This window comes from Delphinus delphis, chromosome 16 (genome assembly GCF_949987515.2).
Source record: "Delphinus delphis chromosome 16, mDelDel1.2, whole genome shotgun sequence".
In the NCBI taxonomy this organism is placed as follows: Eukaryota; Metazoa; Chordata; class Mammalia; order Artiodactyla; family Delphinidae; genus Delphinus; species Delphinus delphis.
Genome location: NC_082698.1, coordinates 37,603,725 through 37,627,582, shown reverse-complemented (window position 1 = coordinate 37,627,582; position 23,858 = coordinate 37,603,725). Strand labels below are relative to the sequence as shown.

Below are 23,858 nucleotides of genomic sequence, written 5' to 3'. Positions count from 1 at the left end.
TTGGACCGGACTGTCTCCTGAGATCCTCCTGATCTTAAAACTTAAACCTTTCTGAATGGGAATCAGAATGGTCCTGCGTCTGAGATGCAAAGAAAATGCTGGAAGATTTTCTGTCAAATTTTCCTTTGGTTTAAAAATCTGAAACTCATTTGCTCCTCTGACCCATCCCCAGATACCATGGGAAGCAAGCACATGGATACACAATGCCAGGATGCCACTGTCTCCAGTGCTCTCATTTTTGATTGTGCAGAAAGCTTCCTATTCTTTTTCTTTGAGGGGCTACACCATTGCAGTGTTAGGCAAGTCATTTTCTGAGCTTTGGTTTCCTCACCTGTAACATGAGGATGGTAATACCTGTCCTGGGCACCTCACAGGGTTAGCGTGAGGTTTATGGATAATTTTAAAAAGTAGGTCAAACATATTGAGTGCTTACTATTTTTTTCAGGCACCATGTGAAAGGCTTGGCATATATCATCTCACCTAATCCTTACATTAATGCTTGGAAGTCAGTAGTTTTATTATCCCCGTTTAACTGATAAGGATATTTTAGCTCATAGAGGTGACTGGCCTAAGATCACCATGGCTAAGAACTGGTGGAGCCTAAATTTGAAGATGGGCCCTCTGATTCCAGAAATTAAGTGGGATAATGCCTACAGAAGTGTTTTGGAAGCTGAAGAGGTCTTAGAAAGATATGAAGCTAATTCTGTCTAGGATTATTCTACAGGACCACAGTGGAGTCCACCTCCCACCTTCATCTTCCTAACTTGGCCTTCCTACCTGGCCCTCTTTCCACACCACAGTGGACTTTAGAAGCTTCACAGCTTCTTATGCTGCTTTTTCTGATGGTTCTGGACCACAGACGTCTTTGGCTGTAGGATCCTGGAGGTCATTGCTGGGATTTGAGTCTTCGACATCACTGATACTTGATATATCACTTGTGTTGGCCTGAATCCTCACTGGGGAGAAATGCTTCCCCTGATCTTTGGAAAGGAAGCATCCAAACTGTTCTCTCCTTTATCATTGGGAAATGTAGCCACTTTGCTTCAAGGATCAAAATGACTCAGATGACACCTCGCACAGATCCCCAGTGGCTGCTGTCTTTCTCTTCCCTTCCCCATGCCCCATCTCATATGGAAAACTGCTGCCTGATCCTCTTAGGTAGGAAGTACCATGCTGATGAGCGCCCCTTAGGGTTGTTGGAATAGTTTCAGGATTTGTGAATATTTCATCTCTGGACTGCCCTTTTATTGCAAAATGTCTGTTTCCTAGGTTATGCTTGCCCTACACAAGGAAAAAAATCCTCAGCCTCAGGTTTCTTCCTGGCTACTTCTGTTTCTTCCCATGGTGAATTCTAGTCATCTTTGCCCTGGTGTGTGACTCAGTCTAAGAGCATCTCAGTCTTAATCAAGTTTATCTAGCTTGTAAACATATATTACTTTTTTTCCTACTATATCTCACACAGACTCTCCCAAACTCTTAGCATGATTTTCTATTTAGGCTCAGAGCCACAGTCAAGTTTACAATCAAGGACTGTGCTTTTGATTCCTCTTCTAGCCCTTCTGGACTTCCACCAACCCAAACCTCTGATGCTGTCAGTCCTTTACCAACCGTCACCCATGGAAGCCTGTGTTGCTAGAGGATCTTTCTGACTGCCACGGCCAATTCCTCTTGCATCACTGCCTTGATAGGATGCCATCAGCTCTATACCTTCACCATTTGCCTTCCAAGCCCACCATTCCACGTTATGTTCCCTCCTTCTTTTAACTTGATATTTGCTTTTCAGACAAAGGTTAGGGAGAGCTGGTGGTGAGCACACAGCTGCAGCCATGGAAGAAAGCAAGGCATCTAGATGATAGCATTACTTTTTCTCTAATCAATAATTCATTTGGAGCCAGAGTGTTTGAGGAAATGGAGACTCGGCCTGACATAGCCCTTCACAAACAAAAGAAAATGAGCAGAAGTCTAAAACAAAATACAGTTTGGGACATGGACCAAACAAAATGAAAACATCTTCAGCGTGATAAAGACTGTGTAAACATCTTTATGTTTCAATGGGATTGCTTTTGCAAAATGCAGGAGTATGGCTTATATTTTCTTTTGAAATGTATCTGTGTTATGTAAATATAGCAACCGTGGCTTTTGACTTGTCCTTGTATAAACGGAAGCACCCTAAAATCTTACATAATTTTAATGCTGCAATTTAATGGAGGGCAAAGGCTTAGGGCACGGTATCACAGCAAATAAAATGACCAGCAAAGGAGATTATTACTCTTACAGATGAGGATAGGTCTTATCTTCCTCTGGAGAGGGCCACCAGGATCAGGAATTTCAGGAATGATTAACTGGCTTCAAAGGTCCAGGGTGCCCATATAACACTTGGGCCCCTTCTCCGTAAATGCATTGTTTGTTCCCCATCAGGCCTGTTCCTTGCTTTTTCTGCTCTCTCTCCCATGCCCTCATTTTAGTCACTTCATACTCATGTTTAGTTGCTAAACCTTGGCCCTTTTCATGTTCCTCCCATGACAGGTGACCATCTCAGCCATCCCCATGAGTCACCCCTAGGTGAGTCCACCAGTTTCCCCACAGAATGGTCCACGGCTGGGTCCCATTTCACCAGCCTTGCTCCTAGGCCCTGCGTCATCAAGGCCAAAGCCTGGTCTGCTCTCTGAAGCCTCAGAGCCCCAGCCTGAGGTCTCAGGGACGTGTGCGTAGCTCCTCTTCCTCAACCCATCCCAACTGGATCCCCAACACCCCTCTGCCCATCTTTGTTCTGGAGGTTCGTTCCCTTCCTTTACCCCCTCCTCCTCCTTTTAGTTTTTTTTTAGAAAAAGTAAAACTGCCTTTGTTCACAGGCAACATTGCCTATGAGGAAATTATGCTTTTAAAACATTTTTTTAAAATTTACCTATAGTTGATTAACAATATTGTGTTATTTTCAGGTATACAGCTTCAGATTCTTTTCCATTATAGGTTATTATAAGATATTAGGTATGGTTCCCTGTGCTCTACAGTAAATCCTTGTTGTTTATTATATATAGAGTAGCATGTCCCTCCCCCTCCCTTTTCCCCTTTGATAAATATAAGTTTTTTTTTCTATGTCTGTGAGTCTTTTTCTGTTTTGTAAATAAGCTGATTTATATTATTGTTTTAGATTCGACATATAAGTGATAGTATATAGTATTTGTCTTTCTCTGTCTGACTTAACTTCGCTTAGTACGACAATCTCTAGGTCCATCCATGTTACTGCAAATGGCATTAATTTCATTCTTTTATATGGCTGAGTAACAGTCGATTTTGTGTATATGTGTATACACACACACACACACACACACACACACACACATGCCACATCTTGTTTATCCATTCCTTTGTTGATGGATGCTTAGGTTGCTTCCATGTCTTGGCTATTGTGTATAGTGCTGCTATGAACACTGGGGTGCATGTATCTTTTGGAATTAGAATTTTCATCTTTTCTGGATATATGCCCAGGAGTGGGATTGCTGGATCACATAGCAGCTCTGTATTTAGTTTCTTAAGGAACCTCCATACTGTTCTCCATAGTGGCTGCACCAGTTTACATTCCCACCAACAGTATAGGAGGGTTCCCTTTTCTCCACACTCTCTCCAGCCTTTATTATTTATAGACTTCTTGATGATGGCCATTCTGATTGGTGGGAGGTGATACCTCACTGTAGTTTTGATTTGCATTTCTCTCATAATTAGCGATGTGGAGTGTTTTTTCACGTGCCTGTTGGCCATCTGTATGTCTTCTTTACCCCCGATTTTTTTTTTTTTTTAAATGTAGAAGGTTTTCCAGAGTTGTGGGCATGATTTCTCACACTGCTAACTCTCTCTTTGTCCTTCTATTTTCCTTTGTGTGTCTGACTCTCAAAGTCCTACAGATGCCCCTTACCTTGTATGAAATATCTGCTGTGAAGTAGTATTGTCACTTTATAGTAAATGAAAACAATTTTTTTTCTGTGACTATATGAAGGGGCCAGAGCTTGAAATTCAGGAAACACCTAGAACCTGAGAACTGTAGCCTCAAGGGGATATAGAAGAATGGGGGAACAGAGTTAGACTTAACGCTCCCTTTCTCCGAGTGCCCCCCACCTTGCTTTGTTTCCCCTTCCAGCTCTCCTCCGTTATCACTCCTATTCCAGCCTATAGTTTCTAAAGAGCTACCACCTCCAGCCCTCCATGCAGTGCAGACCCTGGCCCAGCCCCAGGCAAAATCAGAGCCCTTTCTAAAAAGCAAATGCAGGTTAATTTTCACAGCAGGGGAGAAAAAAATTAAAAAATTAATTAATTATTGTTCTATCGAAATTTCTACTTTCAAAGATAAAGATTTCTTTGATTATGCATTCTTGAGGAAGCACTTGCTAAGACAGGCTGCTGTTTATGAAACAGAGGGTTTGCAGACCATTAGAACCAATCTTCTCTTATGGATGACCATGAGAATGGCAGGACATGTTATTTAAGGAACACAAAACAAAAATTAAAAAAAAGCTTTTGGAGGTAGAGACATATATTAAAGCAGTCTGTTAGTTGTTCTCCCTACTGTAGAAGTGTAGAGTTTAAAGTGTGTTTTACACACATACCTGCACACAAACAATCAGCTATCCCTCCTCTTTGTGGCCACTGGAGCCATTGGCCTTGGGTTCTCTCTCTGTAGGACCACGAGTTGGCCATTTCGTTTGGGGGTGGGGATTGGGGTATTTTCTTGCAGGGGGAAAAGGATCTCATATCAAAGGTTGTATATTCTAAATTTTCAATTGCCTTCACTAGAAGTGGCACACTTCTGACCGTTTGGGTGACTTAAGAACTTTGGTAAGGCTGCTCTACGTATATTTTTAGTCACATTCATCGTGAATATTACCATACGTAGAGATAAGTTTGAAACAAAGTATTTTGTCATTCAGTGGTTCAGTGACACTCTCTTGACCAAGTTTGTCTGTGACCTACATATGTATTATTTCTTTGGCCTTGACTCTTTTTGGCATCTAGATTTAGCTATTGGCTCTGCAGATTCTAATAATAATTTAGATCAAATTTTAGTTTACTTCTTTATTATATATTTGGGAACTGCTAAGAAAATAGCCTATTCCTAGCAAGGTCCACGTACAAGATCGTATATCTATATAGTGTTTAGTTTGCCGCCTACTTCAAACAAAGTGATATCCAAAGGTACCATGCTTCATCCCAGTGACAGATGCCTTTTCAAACTCCAATTTGACAAAGAAAACTTTTTTTAAAAATATAAAAACAACCAAAACCAAAAAATCAATAGCTCATACTTTCTTGCCGTGCTGTCGTTTAGAAGTGATTGAACAGATATTGTTCGTGGTGAGGTGGTTTGATTCTTCTCCTGCTGAGGATCCTCTGTCAGGCAGGAAAATCCTCTGATTTTCTTTTTGGCTTTCTTTGGCACAGTGCCATAGTTCATCAAAACAGAAGACTGTGATCAAAATAATGCTGGAGTTTTAAGGAAGATATTTCATTATATCTTTTACAGTGCAAAAAATAATTTTTGAATCACAGATGATGGAGCAAGAAAATTAGCAAAATAAAAATAAACAGACATGTGGTTCTCAAATAGCAGATTACTGTTCAGGAGCATTCCTGAGTAGGGTTTCTAACTATCTCAGGAAAAACTCAGGCTACAGGACTGAAGGCCACAGCCATGGACACCCTAGGCATGGTTGCTCCAAATAAATTATGGATTTTGCCTAAGGCAGTGACCCTCTATCCTAGCATTATCCGAATTACATCTGTACAACATTATTCCTACAAGATGAGTAAAGTTTCTATGGTCGAAGGTATTTGAGACAAATTCACAAAGCTGTTAGCAGTCAGGACTCATTTAAAATGTTATTTAACCCAATATTTCTCAAAGCCACTCCCCACCCCTCTTTTCCCATATCAGACCTATTATTATCCTGTGGAGGTAGAGCCCCACTGATGATACTTTGGGAAAAGGCTGTAACTCTTTACTCCTTGGCTCTCTTGTGTGGGTCCTGCAACCTGCATGGACCACCTGGTTGTTTTTATGAAGAGGGGTGTTCTTAAGGCCAGACAACTTTCTTACAATTTGATTCTTACAATTTTGATTCTTCTACTCATTGGCCACATGACATTTATCATTTGTCACTGAAACAAAGGGGAAGAAAAGTGGAAGGTGCCCTGATGCTACTAAAGCATCGTGGCATCCTCATCAAATCACTGGGCATTCCATTCGCTCTTTCTTCAACAGTGGAATTCGTTGGCTGAACACCAGATTCTCTCCCTTCCCCATGGATTCTCCCAGCTCTGAGCTGCTGTGATTCTGAGGCACTGTTTCAGGTTCCTCCTGCCCTGCCCCACCAGCAACCCCACATCCTCATACCCAGGAAGCATCTCTCTAGGGATTTACAGTCTGGCAAACTTTTTTTTCTCGGAATCTTCAATAACTGGTTAGAGGAGGTCAGTGGGCCCTCTGCAAGTCTTTAGAGAGCTCCAGTGAACATATTTTTGTTGGATTTCTGTCTTTAGCTTGCCATTTTCTGAGCAATCTTTCTTCTCTGCACCCGAGGCTTAAAGTTCATTTCCATGATATAAGTGGGCCACCAACCCAGGTGCAATGTCATCAGGTGTCAAAGTGCATATTTCTTCCAGACAGTAGCTGAGTTCGTTATTCAAGGTTATATCTCAAATAAAATGAAGGAAAGAAAAAGAAAATCTCATGGCCATCTCAGCTACTGTCTGGAAGTGAGATTTTCTTTCTTTTTCTTTCCTTCATTTTGTTTGAAATATAACCTTGAATAATTACTTTTCTTTTCCAATTTGATTTCAAATAAATTGCATACATATAGAAAATGTGAAAAATCATACACACACACGTACACGTGAATGCATTCATGGAGGAAACTAAAAATTATCCATAATTTCATGACCCGGGAATAATAACAGTTGACTTAAGGTCTTTACCTTTCATGTAGCTCCGTATATATGCAAGAGTGTGCTTCTGCCAGGGACGTGGGGTCCTGCTTGCTCTCAATCATTCAGCAAGCATAGGGGTAGGTCTGCAGGAGGTCCATGGGGAGGCTGGGTGGTTAAATTATGCTGGTTAGGAGTTCAGGATTAAGAAATTTGTTTACCAGCAGATGTAAACCACCATAATGAGAATTAGTTTTTGCTCAGACTTGCAGCAAGAAGGATGGGAGTTGAGTGTTCATCTGCCTTCCTCTTCTAGGTTGTCTCCAACCCGGTTCAGAAGTCAGCAGGAAAGAAGATTGTTGTTCATGGTCCCCTGGAACTCCACCATCTCCAACTCTAACTCTCCATCTCACCTTGAGTCTTGCTGGACTGGCTGAACTGAGGACCAGGTGCGGTAAGTGCTAAAAATGTGACCCCCACCCCACCTCTCCCTTCCCTCGGAGTCTATTTGCACATTATAATGCAAGGGGAATTTTGTTTTATTATGGTGAGGAAGGGAGAGTTTGGATTGATGGAGAGAGCAAAAAAGCTGGTATGAATAATATAGTGTCTTATCCCTGCCCACCTTTTACTGGATTTGAACGTTTATGGTTAGAGGGCTGAGGGTCCCAAATCACAGAACCATTCAAGAGAGACTGTCAATTTCTGGGCCAACCAGAGGTGCTTTGGGCCCTAGTGACAAAGTGTGGTCCACAATTGGAGAGGAGGACATTTTTTCAAGCTCTGGCTCAAACCTGGCAGTAGTTTGGCACTCTGAGGATTGGAAGTGAATCCTGGGCACAGATGATGGGGTTTTGACTGTGAGCAATGGTGACAATGATGTTTCATGGTCAGAGGGCATTGACAAGTAGACCAGCATGCTGAATGCTGGGAGGATGCTGATGGTGGGATACATGAGACACTATTTTGGAAACTTGCTAAAATTATGGGGGAATATTTTAAGAGGGTCTAATTTCTAGGTGTTATCCTGGTAAGGATCTGGGTTGTGACAGCCATCCATTTATCTGATAAATATTATTGAATGCATACTATAAGCCAGATATTCTTCTAAGTTCTAAGGTATCAAGGTGAATAAGGCAGAAAAAGTGCCCTTTCCCCAAGGAAATCAGACTCTAATAGGAGAGTTAGGGAGATAAATTGATGATGGTGTTGGTGATGATTACTTTCATTTGTCTGGTAAGGTCTGGGACATACATATGTGTTTCTGTGTGTATTATATGTGTGTGTGTGTATATATATATATAGTACATATACCCATATGGATTACAAAAATTTATTTTTGAATTTTATTTTATTATTTTTTTATACAGCAGGTTCTTATTAGTTATCTGTTTTATACATATTGGTGTATATATGCCAATCCCATATGGATTGGCCATTGCAGCGGGAGAGGCTGCAGTTCTCCTCAAGCCATGTAGAAGGGCCAATGGCTGCCACAGTGCTCATGGTAGCAAAGCTGTGCAGGGTCTTGCGGTTGAATAGGAAGAGCAACTCTCTCATCTACGTGACTTGCCTTCTCCGCAAAAGTTCCCGAGGCAGTGTTCCTTGGGCCCCAGAGTGTCTCAGAGTTTAGTGAAATTACTTTCTGTTTTCCCTTCTACCCTCCCTCTTTCTGGGCCTCAGATATAACTCTAAGGACTGGATGGGGATGGATGTTAGATAATAGCCTTCATTCTGCCTCAGCATCTCTATACCCCTTGAAGGTGCAAGCCTTTATTCCTAGACTAACCTTGACCTGCCTGGTTTCTTCCCTCTGGCTGAGCTGCTTCCCAGGATGCTTTTCAGCCTCTCTCACCACCCTCAACCTGAACCTCTGTACCACTCGACCAGTGTCCCCAGACAAGCCCGGCTCTTTCTGATCCCCAGCAGGGAGCACAGCTCCAGTTCTCTCGCAGCCAGCTCTACCAGTGCTCCAAACATACCAGACCTTCCTGAACCCCCAGCAGTAAACATAGCATGGCCAGATGATCTCCCTGCTCTGATGATCTTAAGAGTATTCGTATTAATTTATATGTCCCCGATTGTTTCCTTAAGCTAAAATTCCTCGAAGTGAAATCTCTAGGCCCAAGGTTATGAACATTTTTAAGGATTTTGATACCTATTGCCACATTTGGCCAGACATCAGGCTTGCTTTAGTATCAAACGTGTAGAGAATACAGGCCCTGTTCTGTTTTGAGCAGAAGGGCATCTAGTGCACAGAAATTATATAAAACTGTTAGCATCAGTCCTCTCTTTGGTAGAGTAACTCAGTCACCAAAACGAACAATCCTCAAAAGCTCAGGGTCATTGGGGGAAAAAGTCACAAGCAAGTCTCTTATTTTTTTCCTTCCTACTCAACCGCCACCCCGCCCCCCGCCCCACCCCAGTGGTCACATGGTGTCACAGGGCTTTGGTCCAGCCAGGTGGGAGGGCTGTTCTCTGACAGCCTGGGAAAGATGGGCTCAGAGTTATTTGTGCCAGACACACTCTGAGGGGCAGAGACACTGTTCCGTGAATGGTCTGGAACTGGCGCTTTCACAGGACAGGGCTGCTGAAGGATTCCTGCGTGTCCCATCAAAGGACCAGGCCCTTTGAATTTCTTCATCTTTCTGGAAGCATTTGCTAGAGGTGTCCTCTGGAAATAGCACACATGGCCTGAGAATGGAGTCTGCTGATTGCAGGGGAGCATGGCTATCACGGGCCCTACTTGGGCTGGAAGTCCTGCCTGTTGTCGTGACCAGCTCTCCTGGTTCACTCAGGACAGTCCTGGTTTTAGCACTGAGAGTCCAGGCAAACTGGGGCAGCTGGTCACCCTGTTCCCAGATAAGTGCCAGGCCCAAAATTTCCACCTTTGGGAGACTAACAAGTTAGACAATTGGAAGGTAGAGATAATGACTCTGGGGCGGTCTGGTTAAAATGTGGTGACAATAATTGGAGGCTGGAAACCAGAAGCCCTGCGCTGAGTTCCTCTCTTCTTCTTGTGAGTTCTGAGATCTTGGGGAGTTAACACTCTTCCCTGTGTTTCATTTTTTTTCACCTGGAAAACCCGAGTAGTAAGCTTGCCCTGCCTGCCTCACAGAATGCCTGTGAGGATCATGCGTGAGGTTGCCCAAGAAAGCACGCTGTAAACTGGAAGAGCTGGGCCAGCATAATGTGCTTTTATTGTTCTAAGGAATTTATGGTTAATGACACGTGAGTCTCAGTGGTGATTGATTCTATTTTTTCTGAATTCCATTTCTCAGCCTCACATTTAGTTCAGGGTAAATGAACACACATGTCAAACGTCATAGACCGACTGGAGCAGTGTCTGAGATGGTGGCGAGAGGGTGGGTTTCTAGCAGAGCTGCAGCGAACCTTGCAGAGCAGCTCTGAAGGCATCCCGTGAAAAGGCGGGGTCATTACTTCCGGTGCCTCTGGGCACCGCCACCATCTGTGGGTCTTCCACCCTCTGCTGTCTCAAAGAAGGGAGGATGAGTTTGGGGTGAAGGTGGATTGAAGATTAGTTTGACTCCGTCAGTCACAGAACAAGCTTTTCCAAAGATCCATCAGTAAATGGCTCAAGAACGGCAAAAGGAGATGGGCTGCCTTTTTCCCTTCTCTTCTTTATTTTTTCCATTTTGTAAGAGCCCAGTTTAGTGAAATGGGTCTTTAGTGGGTTGCGTTTTAAATGAGACACTCTGTGGAGCACAAAACATGGTGGGCCATGTGAATTGCTTTTTGTGTTCCGAGTTTTGGGTGCCCACATTTGCCTGACTGCAGTTCACTGCTCAAGAGAGAGAGGCATAGCATGGAAAATGCTGTAGGCACTACAGAGGGCCCATTATCTCGAAATAATTGTTCCCTTTGAGAAAGTCACCGCAGCCAGGCTGGGGGCACAGAACAGATGTGGCTCCTAGTCAAGAATACTTAGAACCCAAAGCAGAAATCCAACTATGGGAAGAGCTGACACCCAGGACGAAAGGCCATTGTTGGCATGGTCCTTACTGAGCTGTAGTGTCTAGCCCCTTGAAATGCAAATGCTGTTGTTTGCAGCACAAAAGCACTGATTTTCCCTTCAACAGAGCTTGTACTATTAAAATAGCATGTCTTGTGTGTAGTTGCCGCACATTCTTTCCATTTTTTTGTTTTCCTGTGTGAGTCAGAATGCAGATTCTCGACAAGACCAAAAAGAAAGCAAGCCATCTCATTTACATGGGCACGGAGTATCCACATCTGGATAGAGTTAGAGTGAGCGGGAATTATTTGCAGCATTTAAATATAGGCGTGCAGAGCTGCTTTCTCTTGACCATATGAGGCATTCACATATAATTCCATGAAAGAAAAACGTAAAAAGTCTACTTCTTATTAAAGGGGGCTGTTACCAGAGTGATTCAGCCATTACACGAATGGACCCAAACTTACAGGAACTGACCCAAACCTGGAGGCAGACAATGAGTGGCATGAGGCCACCAGACTCTCACCACCCCTCGGATGCCCAGAGTTACACATCATTGTTGGAGGCATGCTAGAACCCACCGTGTCTGTGCCAGGATGCTTGCAGGATCTGAGTTCTGTCCTACTTGGAATTCCCAAGCCTGGTAGTGAGCTACAGATGCTGGGAAAGCCGGATGGAAATCATTGATCATATCAGGCCCCATGCTGGATGAATCTTGGGCATATTAATGCCAGCACCGACAGACATGTTTTCAGTTCAAATAAAATGGGGAAAGAGAGACTACGAATAGCAGACACCCAGGTACCAGGAAAGAGAATATAAATAGCTGACATAGGCACTAGAAAGACAAGGGGAAAGATAAATGGTTGCCTTCTGAAACTGGGGCTCATCAATACCTCATTACTGGTATCTAAGGAAGAGCTGTATGGATTTTACAACTGAGCAGATACCTTCATCAGTGTGTGGATGGTGGTGATATTGCTAAAGACCTTAGTGAGGAAATTGGTAGACAAATATAGAAGATTATATCGTTAGAGGGCTAACTAGGCAGAAAATAAGTATCATTTCGTGGACTTGTTCTCAAAATGACTCACAAAGTGTTAAGACAAAGCTCAGCTCTATGGATTTGCTGAATCCCACTTTCTCTATGTTAGATTTGTGTCAGGTGCCATCTGGTAGAATTTTAGGCATCTGACCTTGACTTTGATATCCTTCCCTGGGTCCCCAATAGTCTTTTGAAGCATTATGGTAATGTTACTGTCTTTACAGGTGACTCCATCAGAATTCCTTTTAGGGAGGATATCTATCTTTATTTAGGAAAAATTCTTGGTGCTGTCAGTGATGAACGTGAGACTTTGAGGGCATAGATTCAAAGGGCGGAAGGAAAGGGAAGAGAGAGCGGACCTGCTCTACCCTGGACACAGGCTGAAGAATGAGAGAGTGGTGATGGAGGAGGGAGCAAAGAGGGTGAGGAGAGAGAAGACCATGAGATTGGAAAAGGCTCCAGCCCTGTGGTTGTTGGGTGGCAGGAAGATAAGAAGAGAGATGTCTACTATCCAATTTGAAGTTGCTGTTGCTGCTGTGATGGAAATCTTGCCTCCCCAAAGCCATGGCTTCATAAAGTCAACCTCCCAAATGCAGATTGACTGAGTGAAGGCATTTGGGGGATCAATGAACTGATTGAGTTTGATAAAATAATGAGTTGGGAGATAACGCATTAGCTGTGGAAATAGGAATTTGGAAGCAGAGGTACAGTAAAGGCTGTTAGTTCATTCTTAATATCCATTCTTTCTCTTTCCTATCATTAAAAAACCCTGCTGAACTTTAGCTGGGAGCATTGTTGTCCAGGTAGAGACTACATTTCTAAGCCTTTGTTAAAAGTTATGTATGAACATGTGATTAATGGATGGCTAATGGGTGGGGTAGAAATAATATGTATTATTTCTAGGTTGTGCCTTTAAAAGGAATGAACATGCACTTCCCTGACTCTTTCCTCATTTTTGTTGGCTAGTAAGTGTTGGAAGAGTTGGAACACCCACCTCAGACCCAAATAGGGGAGTCCCACGTTAAGGATGATAGCACTGCTCTGCTCGTCTTGGATTGTCAATGTCTGGACTGTTCTATGAGAGAGAGATCCAATCTGAGACATCATCAGTTGCAGAAGTCCTATTACTCAAGAAGAAAAACACTCATAGCCAATTAAGCTACGACACAATGTGAAGATGCTATTGATTATAAGACACATTCCCACTTCAGAATTGCTTAAAAGTGAAAAGAATTTTATTTTAAAATTGTTGAAATGTGATAAATCTGTCTTGTTTAAGCCACTGCGCTTTGGATTTTGTTGTGACAGCAGCTTATGCTATATCCCACCCAATACAGAATGTGCTATCGGAAGGGGCGCTGCCATAACAAAGCCAAAAATAAGTGGCTAGTGATCAGATAGCAGGAGGCAAAGAAAAACATTGCAAACGAGGAATCTGGTGACTCGTGTTATGCCATGGCAGAGTATTTGGGAAAATTGTCTACAGTGAAACCTTGGAAGATAAAATGGTTGGTGATAGATCCAGAAATTTTAGTGAAACTGGTTGGGAAAACTCAGAATGTTGATGTGTTCAACCAGCCTTTCGCTACTTCTAGATTGATGACCTCAGGCTAATTACAAAAAGCGACTCATATTCTAAAGGGGCAGCTTTGGCAGGTGATAATATAATAGCCCCCAGACTTCCCAATCACATCCCAGGAAGACTTCTCATCCAGATAGTGGGAGACGATTCAGAAGCCAAAATCTGATGAAGGGTTTTCTATCCCACTGAAACATATTGTTTCAGATGATTTCAAGGGAGCTAAAATTAGAGACACAGAGAGAGAGAGAGACAGGGGTGGAGCACAAAGATGAGTATAAGATCAGTTAAAAAAACCCCACAACTCTGGATGAGCTCTTTGGCCATAGTTACATATGCATGGAATCAACTGGAACCAAACAGCCAAAAGCATGTAATTCTTCCATTCCTCACAACAGCCCTAATCCCCCAAATACGTCCCAAGCAGGAAGTGAATTACAAAAGCTGTACAGCTCCCAAGGAAGGTCTGCTCTTCGACGCTCGTTTCAGAGTAACAGAGAAGGAGGAACTTAGTGGGCAGAAGCAGGATCAAATCAAGGACATTTATTCGGTCAGGGGAGGGGAACTTTGGTCATTGCTGTGGACAAGTGGCTGCTGTGTTTTTCCATTTTCCCTTTTCCTAATGGGAGTTTTAAATTGCAGTCTGTTAGCTTCTACTCTACCACTGTACATAGGGTGAGTGTGTGTGTATGAAAGAGGCAGATAGAACTTCAGCGGAACCCGAGGAGCTACATCTTGACCATGGAAAAGATTGCTCCTATTGGATAGAGCCCAGACTTGGAGCTAGAAACAGCAACCAGATGGGACATTAGGCTGAATCCCTCAGGGATGGGGCAAGTCCCAAGCTATTTGTGGGAAGAAGGGTGTGAGTGGATGTTGGAGTGGTTGGAGATGGGGACCGGGGCAGAGACTGCTGGCTGTCCTCCATCATCCATTCTCTCCTCACTTGACTCATAGAATGTCCTTTTTGCAGTTAGACCTATGACAGCCTAGGTAACAAATGCAATTCCAAGCCTCTTTTGCAGCCAATTGTGCAATGCAATAAGTTCTAGGTAATGAGATGCGAGCAGACATTATATGTACCACTTCTACATCATGACTTTGTAAGGCATGAGCATGTCATTTCCCTCTTCCTGCTGCCTGGGATGCCGATGTGGTGGCAGGAACTGGACTAGTCACCTTGAACTCAAGCACATGCATTGAAAATGGCAGAGTGGCTTTACCTTCCTTATTCTGGCAACCCCTGGACCATTACTTGAGAGAGGATATACTTCTACTTCGTTTAAGCCACTGCTGTTTTGAGCCTTTTTATTATAGCAGCTTAGACTGAACCCCAAGAAACAGAATCAGTAACCAAGAGCATGCCCAGCCCGTGAATTCACAGAAGTCTTCAGAAGGGCTTCTGCACTAGAGATTCAAGCCAAATCTTATCTATATCTCAAGGGGCAGATGAGGAGAGAAGATAAAATCTAAATCTCCTGTGGGCCTTCCATTTCCCAGAACAGCCCAGAAAACCCAGACAGGAAGTGGAAATGCTAATATTGCCTTAGCAGCTGAAAACTGGAGGCAACATGACCTTCACTCTCTGCTCGAAGATGAGGGTAATTTTTATATGCTAAGTGTCATCAGGCCCCTTTCTGCCTCTATTGCTTATAAGCCAGTGTTTTACTTCTGTGAGGGAGAGGCAAATAGGTCATTTTTCTTTCCTCACAGAAAATTTTATCCAGTAGTTTTTAAATGAAGAGAAATGCAAAAAGATATTTTACTGCTAAATTTGTCAGTCACTGGACTAAACTGAGAAAGTTCTGTTATGGTTTTCTTGAGAGATCTTACACAAAACAATAATTAACATCTTGGGATGCTTGGAGCAGTCTCTCTATGTACGTCACCAGGATGCTGTAGCCACAAGTAAAATGGAAAATGTAACTTGCTTTGCTGACTCCAGTCAGGCTCTGATAAGGGCGACTGAAGTAAGTCTGAGCATACGGCCGTTAACTAAATGCTGATCCAATTGCTTATTTTCCCCTCAAGGGAAGCTAGAGTGACTTGATGGTTAGGGGCAGCAGTGGGACTGGAGCGTGGTCTCCCAACATCCAACTCACGGTTCTGCCTCACTCGGTCCCTTTAGAACTTCCACTGGGGACCTTATCAGGGGAGAGACAGTGTAGGACTCCCACTGAGATTTTCAGCAGATTGCTTGAGAGCTCTGAGTTGAAGTTTGTGATATCCACCCCTCCTTTTTATTTATTTATTTATTTTTTAAAATTTATTTATTTATTTTTGGCTGTGTTGGGTCTTTGTTGCTGTGCGCAGGCTTTCTCTAGTTGCGGTGAGCGGGGGCTAGTCTTCGTTGCAGTGCACGGGCTTCTCATTGCGGTGGCTTCTCTTGTTGTGGAGCATGGGCACTACGCCTGCAGGCTTCAGTAGTTGTGGCACACGGGCTCAGTAGTTGTGGCGCACGGGCTTAGTTGCTCTGTGGCATGTGGGATCTTCCCGGCCCAGGGCTCGAACCCGTGTCCCCTGCATTTGCAGTCAGATTCTTAACCACTGTGCCACCGGGGAAGCCCCACCCCTCCTTTTTAGAAGACGCTTCCTCTCTTGAAGGTAGGTAGCCTTCTAGGCATTGAACAGATATTTATAGAGCATCAACTATGAGTCAGGTCCTATGGTAGGTGCTGAAGATTCAGCAGCAAGAAGCAGACAAAAATCTCTGCCCTCTGGAACTTAAGGGTAAACACAATAGATAAATTATATAGAATGTTAAACATCAGTAGAAGAAAAGAAAACAGACCAGAGGGATGAGCAGTGCCAGGCTGGGGGTGGAGGCATAATTTTAAATTGGGTGATCAGGGTGGGCTTCCCTGAGAAGTTATTATTCCTGCAAAGTCCTGGAGGAAGTAAGGGAGTGGACTGTGCCACTATTTCAATGAGGAAACCCCTGGTTGAGGGGAAAAGCCAACTCAAAGGCCCTGAGGCAGAAGGGGGCCTGGCTAGTTAGCAGAACTTTAACTTCTTGCACGCTTTATAAATGGTCATGACTCTCTTAAGGATGCTTTCTTTTCTTTTCTTTTTCCTTTTCTTTTCTTTCCTTTCCTTTTCTTTTTCTCTTCTCTTATCCTCTTTCTTCCTCCCTCCCTCCCTCCCTCTCTCTTTCCCTCTTTCTTTGACTGATAATATCCTAAATAGTACTGCTGCCTCCTTTACACGGTTCTCTTACAAGTGCTATTACTATCACATATCAGACAGTGTTCCAAATGCTTTATATGTTTAATTCACTTAAACCTCACAACAGTTCTAAGAAGTAGGTAATATTATTATATTCATTTTACAAATTGGGGCACACTGAGGTTAAATAACTGGCCCATGGTACAGCAGGTAGTGAAGACGAGACAAGATTTGGACCCAAGGATCTTGGAACCCTAGGATTTTGGTAGGAAAGAACATACTTTTTTATCATAATGTTATAAGATGCTCCACCAGTCTGCTACTTATTGGACATAGTCTGCAGCCGAGTTTGAGTTGAGGTCAAAGGTCTTTGCTAGGTCTTCTAAGAATTAAGCCCACACTTGCTGACTGATTCTAAGTATGATCCCCAGGGTGGAAGTGGATCTTCCATAAACAGGAATAGTTGCCGAAGGGGAAAAAACCCTCTGTTTTTCTTTAGAACAAAAACATCCAAGTTTCATGGGAATGCACCACATGATTTTTGTGAATTGAAGTCAATTTGGCACCAACAGAAATAACCTTAGGAACAAAGTTTGTATACAGTGTGTTCTTACGGAAACCACAGTTAGAACGTAGAGTAAACTGTTAAAGATAGACTCTTCTTTCTGGAATTGCATTAGCTGTCTTTGGGTGGGGACAGCAAATTGTTTCGTTTATAAGCTTTGTACATCAAAAGCTAGATCTGCTTACACTTTAAAAACCAAAAGGAGGAGAAAGACTTATTTTTAGCTATCTGAAATTTAAACCAAACCCAACATTGACATATGGAAGTCTCAGGCTACACCATGTCAGAAAATTTCTCAGAGATGACATTGAACAATAATATATTATTGCAGCTGTAGAAAGTCAGTGAGGTTCTTCTCTTATAACTTGGTTTAATGGCTACTGGGCCACTGGGATAAAGATATTGGATGTCTCAGAGTTAGGGCCGGCTGTGTGGGATCGGGGTTGTCATACGGGAACTGAGTTGAGTCCCATGAGAATGGGAATATCACTGGATCTAGGAGAAACATTTTCTCGCATTTTGGGTGGGTCAGTCAGCTGGCCAAAGGGCTATATACTGCATTCAGCTTGTAAGAGAAAGGTTTAATTTTTAAGTTGTATGTGTATGGGGGGCGGTGGTGGGTAGAGGATATACTTAAGCATTTTAGGTAAGTTTAAAAATATATGTTAACCTTAAAAAATTCACCAGTAATCGTCAACCTCAAAAACCACTCAACATTTTTGCCTAGACCTTTCCACCTAGATAGATATATAAATATTGAATAGTTGTAGAGATAGGAACAGATACATAGACATATCAAACTATAGATTATTTTTACTCTATAAAAATGAATGAAACCATCCATACTGTTGGGCAGCCTGTTTTTTTTAATGTTTTTCAATATTCCACTTAGCATTTTTCCATGCCATTAGATATTTTTCAACACCATTACTTTTATTGATACTCTGTTTAAGTCCATGCACGTTCCATGCATTACTCAACTGATACCTATTTTGGTAGGCCCCTGAAGATCAACATGACCTTATCTCTGGAATCTGTGACTATGTTAAATTACATGACAAAACGAATTTTACAGATGGAATTAAGGTTCCCAACTTTCAGGTAGAGGGATTATCTTGGATTATCGGGTGGGCCGAATGTAATCACAGGGGCCTTTCTCAGAGCAAGAGGGAGGGAGAAGCACAGGTCATAGTGATGTGATATGAGAAGGACTGGTCCCACTGTTACTGCCTTTGAAGATGGAAGATGGGGGCCATGTGGCTGGTCTCTAGAAGTTGGGAATGGCTCTCAGCTGAGAGCCAGCAAGAAAATGGGGATTCAATCGTACTATTGCAAGAAAACAGGGACCTATTCTCCCCTACAACCTCCATAAGAGAACGCAGCCCTGCTGACACCTTGATTTTTAGCTCAATGAGACTCGAAGCAGAGAACCAGCCAAGCCCACTGCACCTACTGAATTGTGAGACAATAAATTTGTGTTGTTTTCACCCCCTGAGTCTATTGTAATCCATTATAACAGCAGTAGGAAACCACTACACCACTTGTATTTCTAGGTCATTTTCAATTTTTCACTAATGAAATAATGCTGCAGTGAACATCCTTCTAGCTAAACCTTGAGGTACCTCTGATTATTTCCTTAGGATACATTCATTGAAAGGGAACTACTGGGTCAGTGGTATATAAAAATTTCAGGCTTTTGATGTGCAATAAGAACCTTGTCAAGTTTAAAGAGCATGCTTTTCTGATTGGGTATGGAGCAAAGGGCTAAAGGAAGCCACCGTTCTTTTCAGCTATTGGTTCCAGCTGTTGGTTTCCAGTGTATACAAGTATAACTCTTTTCTCTTCTTAGCTGGCCACAGCAGCCTTTCTGTTTTCTGTGCAGATTGAAATACCTGCTGCCTTAGTGGCATAATGGCCAACTCCAGAGATGTTTGAGAAAGTCTCTATGGTGAAGCTGCTCCCTAAATTTGGAACGTTAGTCCAAGTGCATCAGACCGAAGTTTGGAATCAAAACGGAATTTGCTTTGCTCTTCAAATACCACTTATGCTGGCATTAGGGAAGGGTGGGGGGGTAAGTCAAATATCCATTACTGGGCAAACAACTTGAAGTATGTTTCTTTTCTGGGGTTCTCTCCATACATATTAGTCAGAGTTGGTCATAGACTAACTGCCTCTTTCATGAGCCTCAAGGGTGGCTGCCCTCAGATACATTCAGCCACATCAGAACTCAGAATTGTCATTTGGGAGGTTGTTCATCTGGATGAAGAATTTAGAAAACAAAAATCCCCCCAAGGTCACTGGATGTACCTCAGCCGTGGTCCCAGGTCTAAGCCAGCACGCATCTTTCATGTTTGGGATAGCTTAAAGTTTGAATCAGCATTTGGTTTCAGATCACGTATTTAACATTTGGGCTGTTTATTCTTTTCTGGAAGCACACACTGATCACACTTTTTTTCTTTTGGATACAGAATGCACGGGGATAAAACTTTAGAACTAAGCTATTTTCATATCTGAAATAATTCACAGTAAAGAATGTAGTAGCCACATAAAAAATTTTCATTTTATAAAAGGACCCATTTCAGTATTCTTTTAAAAAAAAATACTGAAAGTCTCTGGGGAATCTATTGGGTTGGCCAAAAAGTTCATTCGGATTTTTTCCGTAAGATGTAACATCACACTTAATTTACAGAACTCAGAACTATATATAAGTAGTGTATAGTGGGGGTACATCTCTCTCTTTTTCTATCTATTTCTGTCTCTCTGTGTGTGTGTGTGTGTAATTTTTTTTAACATCTTTATTGGAGTATAATTGCTTTACAATGGTGTGTTAGTTTCTGCTTTATAACAAAGTGAATCAGCTATACATATACATATATCCCCATATCTCCTCCCTCTTTTGTCTCCCTCCCACCCTCCCTGTCCCACCCCTCTAGGTGGTCACAAAGCACCAGGCTGATCTCCCTGTGCTACGCGGCTGCTTCCCACTAGCTAGCTATTTTACCTTTGGTAGTGTATATATGTCCGTGCCACTCTCTCACTTCATCCCAGCTTACCCTTCGCCCTCCCCGTGTGCTCAAGTCCATTCTCTACATCTGCATCTTTATTCCTGTCCTGCCCCTAGGTTCATCAGAACGATTTTTTTTTTTTAGATTCCCTATATATGTGTTAGCATACGGTATTTGTTTTTCTCTTTCTGACTTAATTCACTCTGTATGACAGACTCTAGGTCCATCCACTTCACTACAAATAACTCAGTTTTGTTTCTTTTTATGGCTGAGTGATATTCCATTGTATATATATGCCACATCTTCTTTATCCATTCGTCTGTCAATGAACACCTAGGTTGCTTCCATGTCCTGGCTATTGTACATAGAGCTACAACAAACATTGTGGTACATGACTCTTTTTGAATTATGGTTTTCTCAGGGTATATGCCCAGTAGTGGGATTGCTGGGTCATATGGTAGTTCTATTTTTAGTTTTTTAAGGAACCTCCATACTGTTCTCCACAGTGGTTGTATCAGTTTACATTCCCACCAACAGTGCAAGAGGATTCTCTTTTCTCCACACCCTCTCCAGCATTTATTGTTTGTAGATTTTTTGATGATGGCCATTCTGACTGGCGTGAGGTGATACCTCATTGTTGTTCTGACTTTCATTTCTCTAATGATTAGTGATGTTGAGCATCCTTTCATGTGTTTCTTGGCAATCTGTATATCTTCTTTGGAGAAATGTCTATTTAGGTCTTCTGCCCATTTTTCCATTGGGTTGTTTGTTTTTTTGATATTGAGCTGCATGAGCTGCTTGTAAATTTTTGAGATAAATCCTTTGTCCGTTGCTTCATTTGCAAATATTTTCTCCCATTCTGAGGGTTGTCTTTTCGTCTTGTTTATGGTTTCCTTTGCTGTGCAAAGGCTTTTAAGTTTCATTAGTCCCATTTGTTTATTTTTGTTTTTATTTCCATTTCTCTAGGAGGTGGGTCAAAAAGGATCTTGCTGTGATTGATGTCATAGAGTGTTCTGCCTATGTTTTCCTCCAAGAGTTTTGTCTGGCCTTACATTTAGGTCTTTGATCCATTTTGAGTTTATTTTTTTGTATGGTGTTAGGGAGTGTTCTAATTTCATTCTTTTACATGTAGCTCTCCAGTTTTCCCAGCACCACTTATTGAAGAGACTGTATTTTCTCCCTTGTATAATCTTGCCTCCTTTATCAAAAATAAGGTGACCATATATGCATGGGTTTATCTCTGGGCTTTCTATACTGTTCCATTGATCTATATTTCTGTTTTTGTGCCAGTATCATACTGTCTTGATTACTGTAGCTTTGTAATATAGTCTTGTGTGTGTGATTTTTAACTTCCCATGATGTAGAATAAGTATTGCTTTTGCCACACCAGAAACTCATTTCTGAGAAGTAACTTTATCAACAGTGAACGTTTTTGTTATTTTTTAATTGGGACTCCAGCAAGTGAGTGCCCTCGGAAATGATACCGTTAGCAGGTTCAGTGTGGAAAGGCTGCCTAGTAGAGTGGCAAGAACACAGACTTGGATTTGGACAGACTAGCTTTGAATCCTACATCCCTGAAGTTGCTCAGATACTAGTTGAGGGTATACTATAAAGTTCTTATTATTTATGAATGTCACATCAAGCTAGTCTAGTGATATATGGATTCAAATAGCAATCAATAATGTATCTAAGTTTATCTGTAAAGCTCAGCATTCTGGAAGTCTCTGTTGCAACCATACATCTGCCTTGAGAAGTCTCTCTCTGTGGCCCTGAAGCCCTCCAGGTCTCCCACCAGGGTACCAATGCTCAGAGGCTGTGGAGAAAAGGCAGAGTGTTTTCAATGACTCCATGTTCTTTGTGGATGGGTGCCCTCTCCTTGTTCAGTCTTGAGACTATGGAAATAAGGGAAGAACTAGGCTTTTAAAATCTCCTGTTGCTCTGCCTTTCCTTCAGCATCAGCTGATCAGCAATATAGTCAATGAGGCCAAGGTTGTATAATAAATAATAGAGACAGAGTTTGTCAAAGAGCTCATAAATTCAGACTGGACGTGCCATCAGAAATGTATTAGAGAAGGAAGGGATCTAGAAGTCCTGGTTTGCCATTAATATCACTCACATTCATTAATTAATCATTTGTCTCTATCAGTTTCACCTTTTAAGTCCCTATCATCTCCACTCCATTGGTCACTAAGATATATGATCATTTTACCTTTGAAATATCTCTCATTCTATCCCTTTCTCTTCATTCTCACTGTCACTGCACTAGCTTCGATCTCATTTAAAATATTACTCCCTTAATGGTCTTCTTTCCTCTTTTATATTATTCTTTCAATCCATTCTTAATACTGGCAAGTTTATTTTGTTAAAACACAGATTAGACAATATGCTCTCTCTGCCTCAAAGCTTCTAAAGGATCTCCTTCCACATAACATATTCCACACTCCTCACCCTGGTCCTCGGTATTTCCCATGATGTGGTTCCAACTTACTTTTCGCTCTTATTTTGTCACATAAGGACTCAATGTAAATTGAGAGTTGTTTTCTTTACTCATTGGTCACATTCTTTGTCTAAGCCCTATGACTCAATCAAATATGTTGATGTTAGTGCTATCCTAGATATTTTGAGACCTGTTATGTAATAAGTTAGAGAAAAAAGAAATGTCAGGCTTAAGCTAGCAATGAGAGGTCATTTAAAAAAATACAGTATTAAGTCTGCATCATTGGGCTCCAAAACCAATAAAAATTTAATCAACATCCTTGGAAATAAAAAAGGTGCATTGAAAAACGTAGCCAAAAATATCGCCTGGTCTCAATTTTACTAATCAGTTTTAGTGGAAGTCTTTTCTCACCAAGGGTCTGTTAATATTTCCAGGAAACAAGTCTCCAAGCTCTTCTTTCCTGGGAAGTATTGCTGAACTGTGAATTTCTAATGTAACAAGTCCAGAGATTATAAGTGAAGACCAGAGAAGATAAGGAAAGTCACAGTTTGAGGAATCCCAAAGTAAATAAATCAAATTAGATCAGCTGTTAAAATGAAATGAGAACATTCACCAGCTTGGTTGGCAAACACAAAGGCAGAGGGTTTAAGCAGACTTGAAAAAAAGCCATCACTTTTTAATAAACGAGCAGATACTAGGAACTTAAATAAGGGGTTCTGGGGGCTGCAGGCAATGGAAGCAGTTATGTTAGATCATGTATTTCAGCAGAAGAGTCACAGTAAAATCTGCTAATCCCATATTTTTAAACCATCAGGATGGAGTTAACATCTTCCATAAATGATATGATGTATAAATGCATAGCCAAGCACTCACACCTCACTATTAAATTCACATAACACCCTGCCTTTCCTCAAAGAACATGTATTTTACACATGTCATGTCTGTTCATCTCTCGCCTCATTATGAAAACCCAGAGGAAAAATGATGAGTGACTCAGTCAAGGTCACAGCGTGATGACAGTGCTTGGGAGCTGGAAGGGAACCCAAGACACCCCATCTAGTGCCATACGCATGAATTTACACTGCTGGGTACGGCAGTCACATGCATGTTTAAGTGTTATCAGTGCTAAATGGTAACAAATGTAATGCTTCCCACTTAGGATATGTTCTTGGCT

At 41.9% G+C, this 23,858-nt stretch overlaps 1 long non-coding RNA gene across 1 annotated transcript in view; it reads left to right on the top strand.

Moving 5' to 3' along the window:
* The window catches only part of LOC132439830 (uncharacterized), a 223,483-nt gene that overhangs the window by 9,829 nt on the left and 189,796 nt on the right, over window positions 1-23,858 (top strand). The window contains exon 2 of the long non-coding RNA XR_009522436.1: window positions 7,232-7,369. This is a non-coding gene — a long non-coding RNA (uncharacterized lncRNA). The remainder of the gene's footprint in view (window positions 1-7,231; window positions 7,370-23,858) is intronic.